The sequence below is a fragment of the Myripristis murdjan genome, chromosome 3 (genome assembly GCF_902150065.1).
Source record: "Myripristis murdjan chromosome 3, fMyrMur1.1, whole genome shotgun sequence".
In the NCBI taxonomy this organism is placed as follows: domain Eukaryota; kingdom Metazoa; phylum Chordata; class Actinopteri; order Holocentriformes; family Holocentridae; genus Myripristis; species Myripristis murdjan.
This window is the reverse complement of record NC_043982.1, coordinates 33,297,417-33,310,984: the sequence shown is the minus strand read 5'-3', so window position 1 is coordinate 33,310,984 and position 13,568 is coordinate 33,297,417.

Sequence of the window (13,568 nt, the reverse complement as noted above, 5' to 3'; positions counted from 1 at the left end):
GTATGTCTCAGAATGTAAACACCTACCCTTGGTGGATATTTAACATGCTGACGTGAACCAAGCACAGTAATTAGGGATGCACATTTTAAGGAATTCTCTTGATAGGTTTTCATGAACATTATGAATGATTAATAACAAACAAGATGGGCTTAAAATAGGTGAACCGATGAGCATAACAAAAACATAAAGCCATTTATATTTTAATAAGGCTTGCTAATGGCACCTATCTCTGTTCCCAAGTGATGCAATGACAATAACAACTAGCTTACAAGTGATTCAGAAGCTTAAAGGCCTTAAGGAACTTAAATTATTAAATAATATTTTATAATCATCATGTTGCATTTGAAAACACTGATAACGCAACATTAATTCCCTCCTGATGGAAAACGAAAACACATACTCCCTCTAGGAATGAAAATCAAACACTTGTGCCCTCTTGTGTAGAATTTTAACAGTAACTGAATTCCTGCAAAAAGTCAAGTTAGGCCTACTACTGAGACTGCAAACCGGTCAACCGATCATTAACAGATATGCTTGTCTGATTCTTAACAGCAAAAAAATCAATCATGGATTAATCTTTAACAATCCTCATGGTGAAACTCAAAAGTTCACCAACTTCTAACAAGACTGTAGCTGGCTCTTCATCACTCAAAAATCCTACTTTTCATTCAATATGTACTGGGCCAGGAAAAATGAGATGGTGGTGGTCAGACAGAAGTTTCTATCCCAGTGTTTCATGGTCGCTGGTGGAGATCAATAGAAGTGAAGTCAGACAGTCCTGTAGATGATCATTTGCCAACTTCAACTTATCCATCTCCAGTGCAGCTCCAACCTCTGTCACCACAGGTGTCTTTCCCCTCTGGACTCAACTGTTGGAGGTGTTAAGTTTTGAAGAAGCATAGCTCTGTTCTCCCTGATTAGTTCTCCAATGAACTGCTGTGCATCCATTTGTCTTGTTTGTCTGTGTCTTGTTCATCCGTCCATTCATCACAGTGGCATAACTTTCAAATGGACAAATGGATGCTTTCCTACAAATTTGGTGGGAAGGCTGGTTTTGGGCCAAGGAAGAAGTAGTTTGCTTTTTTCAACCACAGGCCAAAAAAGGGACGTGGCTGTGGCACATCACAGAACGGATGCTGATGTAAAAAGATGTCACTTCATCACGTAACATACCACAAATGGTACGGTTGACGAACCACTGATGGGGAACAACGTTTATTTTTTTAGTTTGTTCCAGTCTACACTTACTCACCCCTCCTTCCCTCTCTAGCCAGTCAAATAAATGAGCCATGCATGCTACTGCAATATTTGTAGTTTGTTTACTTATTTATTTTTACATTAGACATTAGATAGATAGATGTTTCATGGTATCATGTGCATATATACAATACTACAGTGGGACACAAGTATTCCATGAAACAGAGACTGGGGCATGAGTGTAAAGGATGAGTTGACATAGCAAATGACTGTCTAGGAAAGGAAGAAAATCGCTAGTTTAAAGGTAGCCACATTAGGCCATGGGTCGAGTCCCTCTATCTGCTTTAGTTTTTAATTTAGTATTTCCCCATCAAGGGTCTAGCTAATTTTACAGTATTGTGTAGATTAATTGTTTATAAAACACACAATAAAATGTTTTGAACGCAAAAGTTGGACATTTTTAATAAAACGTAGAAAGAAGTTCACGAAACCGATCTAAAATGTTAACCAATCAAAGCTCGCCTAACTTTACCATGAAATTCACTTGGCCAATCACGTTCGTCATACCAGAGGAAACCGGAAATCCTACGACTGGCACTGTTGTAAACAAGAAGAAAACCGAAGGTAAGATAATGTGATGATTGTTTAACATATTCTTATAAAAATGGACGCAGACTAGAGAATGAGCCGTGTTTATGATAGCACACATATAATACTAAGCATCCATAGTTTATCATTATAACGTTAGTGAAATGTTAGAACGACATGCAAACGACATCAGACAACATGCCGGAAAGTTTACCAGAGGGCTGTACTACGAAGCAGGTTTAGTGGGTTAGTGAGGTATGTTGAGTCTAAAGCCAGGCTTTCCTGTATCACAAAGGTGGCTCTCTTTTAACCCGGCTAGATCACCATGGTAACTTATGCTTAACTCATAACTGGTCCCGACCAGGTTATGAGCTAAGTTTAACCCCGGCTATAAAAGCGGCGCTATCTCACCCAGGTGAAATCACAAAGTAATTTTTGTCCGGTGATTAGTGGCACATATGCAGGTATACTATTAGTGGTGCACAGACTTCACGTTTGTTAGAAATATTCCGCTAGCCTGATAGTGAACACAAAGCCTGGGGATGTTGAGCCTCCTTCATAGTACAGCCCTCAGAAGCTCATAATTTAGCGATAATTTTTGGGTTGAGTTACAGTTGGTTATTTTTTCTAATTCTCTCTTAAATGTTTTAGGCTTAAGGTAACAGTTAATGTAGATTGTTGGGCCAGTTGGGTTTGAATCTTGGATGCTGTGACGTCGCTGACATCGTCTGGCGGTGGTTCTCTAAACATGGTAATGTTTTTTTTTTTTTTTAAGTGTTTTTATTCTAACACAGTATTGACTTAAATAAATCTACCGAGCCCTCTAATGAATATTTGAACAGAACATCTTAGATTAATATGGTATAAAACTAATTAGTTATGATTATTCTTTAGTGACTATAGATGTCTGTGTGTTTCAGGCTATGGAGTGTAAGGTGAGAGGAGCAGGCGCTGACATATGGATCTGGGAATTTATAATGAAGAGAAGTGGACTGTGTCAAAGGAGCTGACATTAGTGGATAGTCTTTTTTTCCAGAGGGTGGCCAAGTTCTTGGTCTGCAGTTTTATTTATATTAAATGTTGCAATTGCTTATTCTGTGATTGGACTGAAGAGGTTAACCGAAAGCTACAGCAGGTGATTTTACTGATCACCTCACCTCCAAGCAGAGAGAGGGGACTAATCAGTGAAATCACCTGGTGGAGTTTTCGGTTGGAATGAAAACCTGCAGCCTCTCAGCCCTCCATGGCACCAGTTTGACACCTCTGACCCATTGCTTCATGTGTTCCGTCATCCTGTTTAGTCTGTGGTGTAATACTATGTGATAATATACTTTGAATATAGCACTCTAAAGTTTTATTTCATCATAAATACTGGCTAATATGCTTTGCACTGTTGAAATTGATGTATTTTGCACTGGTTATGTCCAGCTTTTTAGTAAAAATCTTGATATAGTGTTAACTATATGCATTAAACCTTTTTATATTTTATACAAACCTTCATCTTCTTTGGCTGCTTTTTCTTTGGATATATTGATTGATTGACTGATTGATCGATAGATAGTTTTATTAGCTTGTGATGAAAAACAGTTAATAACAGTAAAGCTTAAACAGTAAGTCATGCAACTTCTTTACATCAGAGTCCAAGGTAATCAATTCATCGTGATTTAGAGACATACAGTTGTTCTATGCTAAGCAATAAAATGCATCGCTTATGCATGCATACTTTTAACTTTAATGTGGTGTAGCGTATAGATGAGACACAAACAGTATGAATGCCAATGTACATTTTATTTGAACAATCATTTGACATTGTAGGTAAAAGACACTCATATGATAAACCTACCCAGGTAACAACTGTGCTGTTGGAGTGAAAAGACGAGAATGCATGTCAACGTTATTACGTGGATGAATTATTGACATTAACCCCAACCCTTGACGGAAATAGCGTGAATTTTCGGTAATAATTGGCAACACAAAAGTAGCCCTACAATGTTAGGAATTAATTATTTAGTAGCCTATATTATACCTTTAGCGAGTTTGTGGGGAAAAATATATATATTATACTTATTTTAAGACATTTAAGAGCCGTCATTTTAGCCTTGTAGATTGTAAACTTCCTGGTTGTCAAGGAGACCCTGTTAGTAGCCCGGTACATTTGCCTGCTTAAAATGGTAAAGTTTAGATTGTTCGCGTTCGTTAATGTCCACGAGTCAAAGTGTAAACATTTGTTTACAGTGCTTGTAAGAATTTTATCTGTATAATGTGAAAAAATATTGTAGGGCGGGGAGTGGAGAAATACGAAATTCACAATTCCAGCCCTCGGCCCACGGCCTACATGAACAATGTTTATTTTCTCCTTTTCATTTTTGTATCCTTACGATGCTTGATTGCTGTGCTATTCTCTCTTTTACTGTTTTTGTCATCCCCCACAATTCACCTACATCTCACCCATCCTTTCCCTTTTTTCTCCTTTCCTTTCCTTCTCAATTTAATTCTCTCTCTCTCTCTCTCTCTCTCTCTCTCTCTCTCTCTATGTGTCTCTCTAAGGAGATTGAACTAGAGAGGTGATGGTTTGTTAGGCTTCAGGCTGCTTGGACTTGTTTCATTCGGAGTCTGCTCCATCATCCGTCTGATGGAAGCCATGAGAGTGATGGATTGGACAGATGTGAGACAGAAATCATAATGGTTCAGACAGTGTGTGTATGTGATATGAAATGTATCTGAGAGATCACTTTGCAGCATTTATTCATAAATCATATTCTGAACTGAATACCTTAGACTGAACACCTTAAAGAATACTAGAAGTCGACAGTACTAACTCTAAATCGATACTTCAGTGTTTCCTTGTTTTATGAGTGAAGTGGTTCACAGTTTGAAGCAGGCGTTCTGTGTGTTTCACCAATCAGTGAAGGTCATCCCTGCAAGCCCCAGCCCCAGTGTTTCTGGGCTTTTGGATAATTCTACACTCCTTACAGGCTCTCTGCTGGGGGGCTAAAAAAATGTCCTCAGAACTAAATTCAGCAGAAAAGGGGCTAAAGTGGCTGTAGTTCCACTTAGCCTCCTATTGCCACTGATTGATGACATACTGTCAGAGCCTCATGAATCTGCAGTGTTCTTCACTCTTGACCTGAAAAGCACATATCACCAAGTACAACTACATGAAGACAGCCAGGGACTAAGCGCCTTCATTACACATGACAGCCTCTGCAGTTTGCTGCAGAGTTCCCTATGGTCTCAGCTCGGTGCCTGCTGCTTTACAGGAAACGATGACAACAAGCCTCAGTGGCCTCGAGGGAGTGCAGTGTTATTTGGATGATGTGATCATCCATGGGCCGTCAGAAAGCGGCCTGAACACCACCCTTTGAGCTGTTCTGCACAGGATCAATGATGCTGGCCTGAAGCTCAGCACTGACAAATACCAGTTCTGGAAGACTACCTTGAGCTTTCTGGGTTATAGACTCAGGGGATTCACCCTGAGGACTCTCACGTCACTGCTATCCTTAGGGCTATTCCCTCTGCTAATGCTGCTACATTATGTTCTTTGCTGGGACTCAATGCATGGTATAGCAAGTTTGTCCCCAACTGTGCAAAACTTGTGAAGCCCTCAACGTATGTATGAGAGCCCCTCTATGTAAAGGTCTGTGTGTTTCCGCAGCACAAGCAAGCTTTGACAAAAGCTGAAATTGTCAACAGCCATGAATATGTCATTGTTGATGACAGTGGGGAGGCAAAGACTGTTGCTTTTGCATCCCACTGCTTGGTTGAGGAAGAAGATTACCACTACATTTGCACCATCATGCCCTTGTGGTTGTTCTGACTCCTGAAGGATATAACCAAGCAGGTGTGCATTTAGCTAGGTGGTCTGCACACATCATGGAGTTTGACTATGTCCAGAGTAGACCAGGCTCATTGAACAATATTGCTCTACACTACAACATTTGCACTATGATTTTAACTACCCTTAGTACCATTCCTAAGGAGGATTTTTAGTCTTCCTGCTATGCCTGTCTGGTGCTCTCAAAGCTCTGTGCAGCCATAAGTCATGAACTTGCTGTTGTTGATGGTTGTCTCCTTGGGTCTTAGCAGAGAAACCTCATACACATTGCTTACAAGACGTATCAGGCATCATTTGCACAAAACAACACCTGAAAGAAGTCTACTGGTGACCAAAAATGGAGGCTCAGATACTGTTTATATATACTGTTTATACCTATATATATATATATATATATATATACTGTTATATATCTTATATATCTTATATTCTATATTCTTATATTCTATATTTACACTTATATTTACACTTCTTTTTCTGGTCTTTTTTGGCTTATACCGGGACCTGAGTGCTAATTTCGTACCACTAGCATGTAAGTGTGAACTGGTATGACAATAAAGTTCCTTGAATCCTTGAATCCTTGAATAATGATAAGGGAATATACTACATGCAGACAGCATGACAAATCCTCTGTTACACTGGCAGCTCCACTTCAGCCTGTACACCTTCAAGTGGCTGCCTGGGAGAAAGTTGCCGTTGACCCTGTGGGACCCTTTGAGCTTACATCAGCAGACTGCAGGTATACTATCACTCCTGTGGACTACTTCAATAAATGGCCTGAACTCTGCACCCAGAGCTGATCCAGTTATAGTTGGCACCTATTGCAAACCTTTCTGGCCTTGAAGGGGTCTCTGCTCTCTGTGGTGCTTCCCAAGATTTCTTCCATTTTTCCCTGTTCCACCTTTGGTTTTTTGGGGGGAGTTTTTTCTTACTCGCCATGGGGATTAAGTCAGGGGGTGTCATCCTGTCATCCTAATATGGGGCTCTAAATAAACTTGATTTAAACTTCACCCATTTTTTGTTAGTCAGAATGTATGATGTTTTAGATGGTGTAGGCTTTGGAAGGAAAACTGATGTTGTGACAGTTCATAAATGATGAAAAACTTGTTGACTTTTGAACATCTTAATAGTAGAATAGCAAGTTTTGATTATGATTGTATGGCTGAAAAGAACAAGCCAAAGTGATTCTGAATCTCAGAACAAATGAAAATGCTATCAAACAGAGAGCTATTACATAGTCGTCACAATCCACACTGGAAGATGTTCTTCCTGCTAAGGGAAATATGAAGTATAACCTAGGTTATAAAGTGATTTGGTGTGTTTTTAAAGCAGCTTATTATAGACCACCATACCTTGTATAAATCACTCCGAGACAGGCTGCTCATCCCTAAACATAACATGATTGTGTTGTTTGGACCACTTGTAAAGTTATGGTGTATGAGTTTTGAAAGCAAGCACTGTCCTCAGAAAGGTCAAGCTTGTGTTGTCTGTAATTTTAAAAAATATATCTAAGCTGGAAATTGGGGAATCGATTATCAATTGCAAAGTCATGAATTATGAAGCAAAAAAAAAAAAAAATGTTAATCATCTATTTAGAAGCATTAAACAAGATAATAGGAGGGTTAAACAGCTGGTCTCTTTGCTTATTTCATTTCAAAATAACACATTTTTAACACACCAAATGTGTCTATCTGAGGACATTCACTGTGTGAATAGTATTAACACAATTACATCACACAATTCATTGTGTTAGACTACTCAACAAAGGGACTGTGTTCAGTAACACAACATGTGTGTTATAGCTTGTGTTATCATCAATACATCTTTTTTATAAATGGACAAGAACTGCGTGCATACACACAAACACACACACACACACACACACACAATGTTGAAATTTAGCTCAAATTGCTTATTTTATTAAAAAAGAGGAGAAATATGATAGATTATTACAATTCATCTTAGATTGAATTATTCGGCCAGGGAGTTAATTGTATTAAAAGCTTATATAATAACTGAGAGGAATTACTTTTCTTGTTGGCCAGGCAAGAAAAGAAATGGGGATATTACTTTAGTTATTATTATACCCATTCATTTTAAATCAAGCAAGGCAAGCAGATCTTTTTTGGTTAAGTAACCGATTTGGAAGCATAATTGTCACCGAGTGTAAGGACTGTGCCACTGTTTCTGTTGGGAGCAAGCACCTCACAACAAACCCAGGAGAGGATTAAGATTTTTTAAAAATACGTCTTTATTACAAAAGTTAAAAGCAGAATAAAAAGATACTCCAGAGAGTCCAATGTAAACGGAGAGTCCAACAATCGCTGTGGTCCACAATGAGTCTTCATCCAATGGGTCCCCGTGCAGTAGAGGCCCAGTATCTTGGGGGATAAGTACAACAAAATATCCGTCAGGACCACTTAACCACCTACAAGTCGCTAGCCGGACTGGCTGGTTTAGGGCAAAAATAGTAGCTTTTTGGGTGGGAGTTTACAAAATAAACACAGCAAATCAACCAAGCAAATAAACCAAAAAAAATCCAACCAAGGCAACTACTGAATAACAAATAGGAGGTCGAAACTTCCATGCAACTTAATAAAACCCAACCCAAAATTACTGGGGTTTTTGTCCCTGTAGCGACTAATGGCGGGATGCCCAAAGTTAAAGGTAGTTCCCCAGGATAAAAAGTTGTAATAAAATAGCTGGCCACAGCAGTTGCAGATGGTATACTAGGCAATATGTTTATAGGGATAATAGAGGGGTACTTAGCTGGAGGAAGGGTGGAACGTGTCCCCACCCCTCCACTTTCATCCACGGCTTCCCCCTCTTGCCCCGTGCGTCTCCGTTGTCTCTCTCCGGGCGTATGGCGACCTGTCCGTCCAGGGTGGCTGCGGCAGCTTCCTCCGTTCCGGCAACCGGTACACGCGTCCGCGAGGTAAACCACCCACTGTCCGCCGCGCCAGGACCAAGATGTCCGTCTGCTGTAACAGCCGTCCCAATGCGTTCCTCCACGGTGTTTCCCTGGTGTACCAGCTGCTGTCGACTCAGCCGCGCTCTTCGTTCTGCTCGTCTGCCGTCACCTAAAAAAGAAATGCAGACAAAGAGACCCCAAACTGCCCACACCTGTGGCCTAATTACTCACACGTGCCGTGCATCCAGGGGAGTGTGTCAATTACGGCAGGCAGGCGCATGCGCACACACACACACACACACACACACACACGTCACCCTGTGACACCCCCCCACACCAAAGGGTTCTAGTCCCTAGAACACTCATCCCTCATCTATATCTAAGAGGGGGGTTACCCAGGTTGGACCTGTGGGAGCGTCTTAGTACTGGGCCGGCGTCTGCCTCCTCCGGTGCCCTGCCCTGGCCTGTCTGGAACATCAACCCCCAAGTTGGCAAAGGGGGCCCAGAGGTCCTACGGCTGGCAGATTGGGACGGTTCTGGCATGGGGTACAATAGGCAGGGGCGAAGGTGGTTACGATGGAGGGTGCGCTCAGGCCCGTCTTTCCCTTCGGGTCTGATGTTGTAGACAGGGAGGCTTGCATCAGGACGGCCAACTACCACATAGATTCGATTTTCCCACCGGTCACTCAGCTTCCCTTTGCCTGGTCTTCTGTGGTCCAGCACTAGGACGCGTTCACCTGGAAGCAATGGGGCATCTCGAGCAGTTTTGTCATACAACCTTTTATTCTTCTCCGCGGCCTTTCGGAGGTTTTCAGATGTCTTGCTGTAAGCATATGACAGCTGCTCAGCATGCCTTGCAACCCACTCAGTAGTGGTGATTGCTGTTTGCGCCCCTGTCGTGCCGGTCACCATCTCAATCGGCAGCCTTGTGTGGCGGCCGAACATTAAGTATGTGGGTGCGTATCCTGTGGAACTATGAATACTGTTGTTATAGGCATGAACTAACCCAGGTAAGTATTCTGGCCATCTATTTTGTTTCTCTGCTTCCAAAGTGCCAAGCAAATTTAGCAGGGTCTGGTTAAATCGTTCACACCCCCCATTTCCCTGAGGGTGGTAAGGGGTAGTATGACTCTTGCGACAGCCATAAAGGTTACACAATTCTGCAATCACTTTTGACTCAAAATTGGGGCCTTGATCTGAATGCAAGATCTCTGGACAGCCAAAAGGCTGTATAACATGATTCCCCAGGGCACGGGCAGTGGTGGTGGCTGTTTGATCAGCAGTGGGAATAGCCCAGGCATATTTAGTGAACAGGTCTGTTACAACTAAAATGTTCTGATACCGGTCGGTGGGCCGGCTCAGGGTCAGAAAATCCATGGACACAATATTTAATGGTGCTTTGGGCACAATGGGGACTAATGGGGCCCTAGTCTCTGGCTTAGCCTTTCGCAATACACACCGGGGGCAGGTTTGAGTCCAAGAACTAACAGTTTCTTCCATACCTGACCAGTAGAACCCCCTTCGAAGTAGTGACATCACCCTCTCCACCCCCTGATGGCCCGTTTCAGAGTGGTAGGCCTCCCACAGGGCCTTTGTCTGGTCTACAGGCACAACCACCTGTTGGAGAGTCTCATGAGTTAATGAGTCTTTTACACTACGGCATAACACACCATCTCTCAGGTACAGCCGCCTCCAGTGGTTCAAAAGTTTCTTTACCGGTTCAGGAAGTTTGACACGTTCGGGGCCTTTAGGTAACCAACCTCTGTGAAGGTACTCCCTCACAAGTCGGAGTGTGTCGTCCTTCCCTTGCAGCTCTTCCCAGCGACGCGGGTCCCACCCCCAGCCTGTGGGTACCATCTCCGCCGAGGCCCCGGGAGCAATCACTACTCCGACCAGCAATTCCTCTTCGGGCATCGGTTCCGCTGGGTCTTGTTCTGAGTGTGAAATAGGCAACCTGGACAATACATCGGCATTAGTGTGGTCCCTCCCTGGTCTGTATTTTATGGTATAATCAAAATTCGCCAGCTGAGCAGCCCACCTCTGTTCGACAGCCGCCAGTTTTGCTGTCTGCAGGTGTACGAGTGGGTTGTTATCAGTTACCACAGTCACTTTGGCACCCCACAGATAGTCCTTAAACTTTTCCACAATGGCCCATTTCATTGCAAGCAGTTCAAGCTTAAATGAACTATAATTGGAGTCATTACGCTCTGCAGGACGGAGGCTGCGGCTGGCATAGGCTATGACCTTTTCCTGGCCGTCCTGTTCCTGTGCCAGGACCGCCCCCAAACCTAAATGGCTAGCATCAGTATACAGGGTAAAGGGGCGTGTAAAATCAGCATAGGCCAATATCGGTGCTTTAAGCAGTTCTTGTTTTAGCAACTGGAAGGCAGCCTCACACTCATTAGTCCAGTTAATGGGCGGCGACCCACCCCTTTGCCTGCGGCTCTTACCCACCAAAAGTTCATGAAGGGGCTTAGCAATCTTAGAAAAATCCTTGATAAAGCGCCGGTAATACCCCACAAACCCCAAAAAGGAGTGTACCTGCTTCGCTGTTGTCGGTGGGCTCCAGTCTTGGACTGCGGCCACTTTCTCGGGGTCAGGCGACACACCTTGTCCACTCACCACATGGCCCAAGAACTTAACTTCCTTCTGAAGGAATTGGCACTTTTCTGGTCTGAGCTTCAAGCCATAGCGCGCCAGGGACTGGAACACTGTCTCTAGATGATGCAGATGTGTTGCAAAATCAGGGGAAAAGATTACCACATCATCAAGATAAACCAAGGCAGATTCAGTTAATTGGTTATCCAAACACCTTTGCATCAGCCTCTGGAATGTGGCTGGTGCATTACATAGCCCGAACGGCATCCGTTCAAACTGAAAGAGGCCAAGGGGAGTTGTAAACGCCGTCTTCTCCTTATCTCTTTCCTCCAGCTCCACCTGCCAGTAGCCACTGGCAAGATCTAATGTGGTGTACCATTCGGCCCTGGTCAGGCTGGTGAGGGAGTCTTCGATGCGTGGGAGGGGAAAAGCATCCTTGTGTGTCACACTATTCAGCTTGCGGTAATCCACGCAGAACCGCCAGGCACCACATTTCTTTTGGACTAGGACAATTGGTGCGGCCCAGGGGCTACAGCTCTCCTTGATAACACCTTTATCCAACATACCTTGTAACAAGGTGCGCATCTCCTTGTAGAGGGTAGGGGGCAGCGGTCTAAACCTCTCACGGATAGGGGCAGCATCACCTGTAGGAATATGATGTTTAGCAATGTCAGTGCGGCCATAATCTTCTTCATGAGCAGAAAAGACATGTTGCCACTTAGCCAAGAGTTGGTTGAGCTGCTGTTGTTGTTCCTCACTCAGGTGGTCACTATGGGGTAAAAGGCTGGCCAACTTGTCCGCCTCCACTGAGTCCTGCCCCTGACCAGCCTGGACGACCCCCACCTCTACCACCCCTGGACTCACTTCCATGAGAGAGACGTCAGTGCCCTCCCTCACACTCAGTGGATCCACAGCAGAGACCGTGGCTAACTTTTGGAGTTTGTACAGAGAGACTGGGTAGGGGTTAACGTTACGCACCCGCACAGGAACCCTCCCCCCTTTTACCCTTACTAGGGCCCTAGATACCTCGACTCCTATGTCTCCTCCAAAAGGCTCCACTAGGGCACAGGGGTTCTCGAGGCCTGGTGGTGCTGACACTCGGGCCCACAGCAGGGCCTCACTCTGGGCTGGAACAGTCACTGCATAGCGGCAGGCAACCCGGGCGGTGCCTTCCCACTGTTCTTTTGCCTCCGCAGCTTGGATCCTCCTGCAGTCCGCGAACACATTCTCCCACTCTTTTCCAAGGTTTCGTACCTGAGGATTTGGGCAGAGCCTGTCTCGTTCATTAAACATTTGGTCCCAACAGCCCCAGATCACATTCATCCCCAGAAGGGCTTTATGCTTTCCCAGGCAGTCATCTTTCACTATGACAATTCCACGTGATGGCACTGTTATCCCCCCAACAATGAAATCTGCAACCATATATCCAACATAGGGGATTTTAAGTCCGTTGGCAGCCCGTAGGGTCAACCATGGGAGGTCTCCGTTATTAGTCTGTTTATCTTCAAAGAGTTCTTTACATAGACTTTCGCTAAATAATGTGACCTGGGAACCAGTGTCTACCAAACATTTAACATCTACGTTGTCTACTTTAACCTCTGCTACAGGGCAAGCTCTAGCAATGGTGGCCTCTGCTAGGTTGTGGATAGGGTCGCATTTGGGGGGTCCGGTCACTTGACCCACAGTGACCGGCGGAACTAAAAACCCTGTGGTGCCTCCCTGCGGGGGCAATGACGCCTAATATGGCCTGGTTCGCCACACTGATTGCAAATAGGGTGGCCACGTGAATCCCACTTAAACTCCTGGTTATTGGATGGGGCTCTGAACCTCTGCCTCGACCTACCAGGATCGTCTGAATAGGCCCTAGGCCGAGATGTGGATACAGGAGGGCATGGAGAACTATTCATTTCTGCTCGCAACTCATTTACAAGTGCCTTTGCTGTTTCTGTCAGTTGTTCTTTCACCTCTTTAAGTATCTCCCTACGAAATTCTTGTTTCCAGTCATTAGCATCCTTTGGTAGAGAGGGGTTAGGTCCACTTACAGCTAAGCATGAAGGTTCTACTGACCATTTATCATCCTGTTCTTCTTCTAATGCAAGGGCTTCCAGTTTTACCTCGTCAAATGACAGAGCTTGACGTTTCCTTACTTGGCGCCTCAGCTCTTGCCTGATGGGCCCCTCTCGTAGTCCCATGATGAACTGATCACGCAGAAGAATGTCACTGTGTTCCAGGCCTGTAGCATCTTTGCGCTTCAGCCTAAAAAACAGTTCTCTGAGGCGAAGAGAGAAGGACCTAAGGGACTGGTTAGGTTCCTGTCTACAATTAAAAAATTGTGCTCTTAGGACAGATACATGTGTGGTGTCACCATACAGCGTAGACAATACAGCAAATATTTTCTGTGGGGTATTTCTACCAGTTTTCTCTAGAGTCAATATTTCT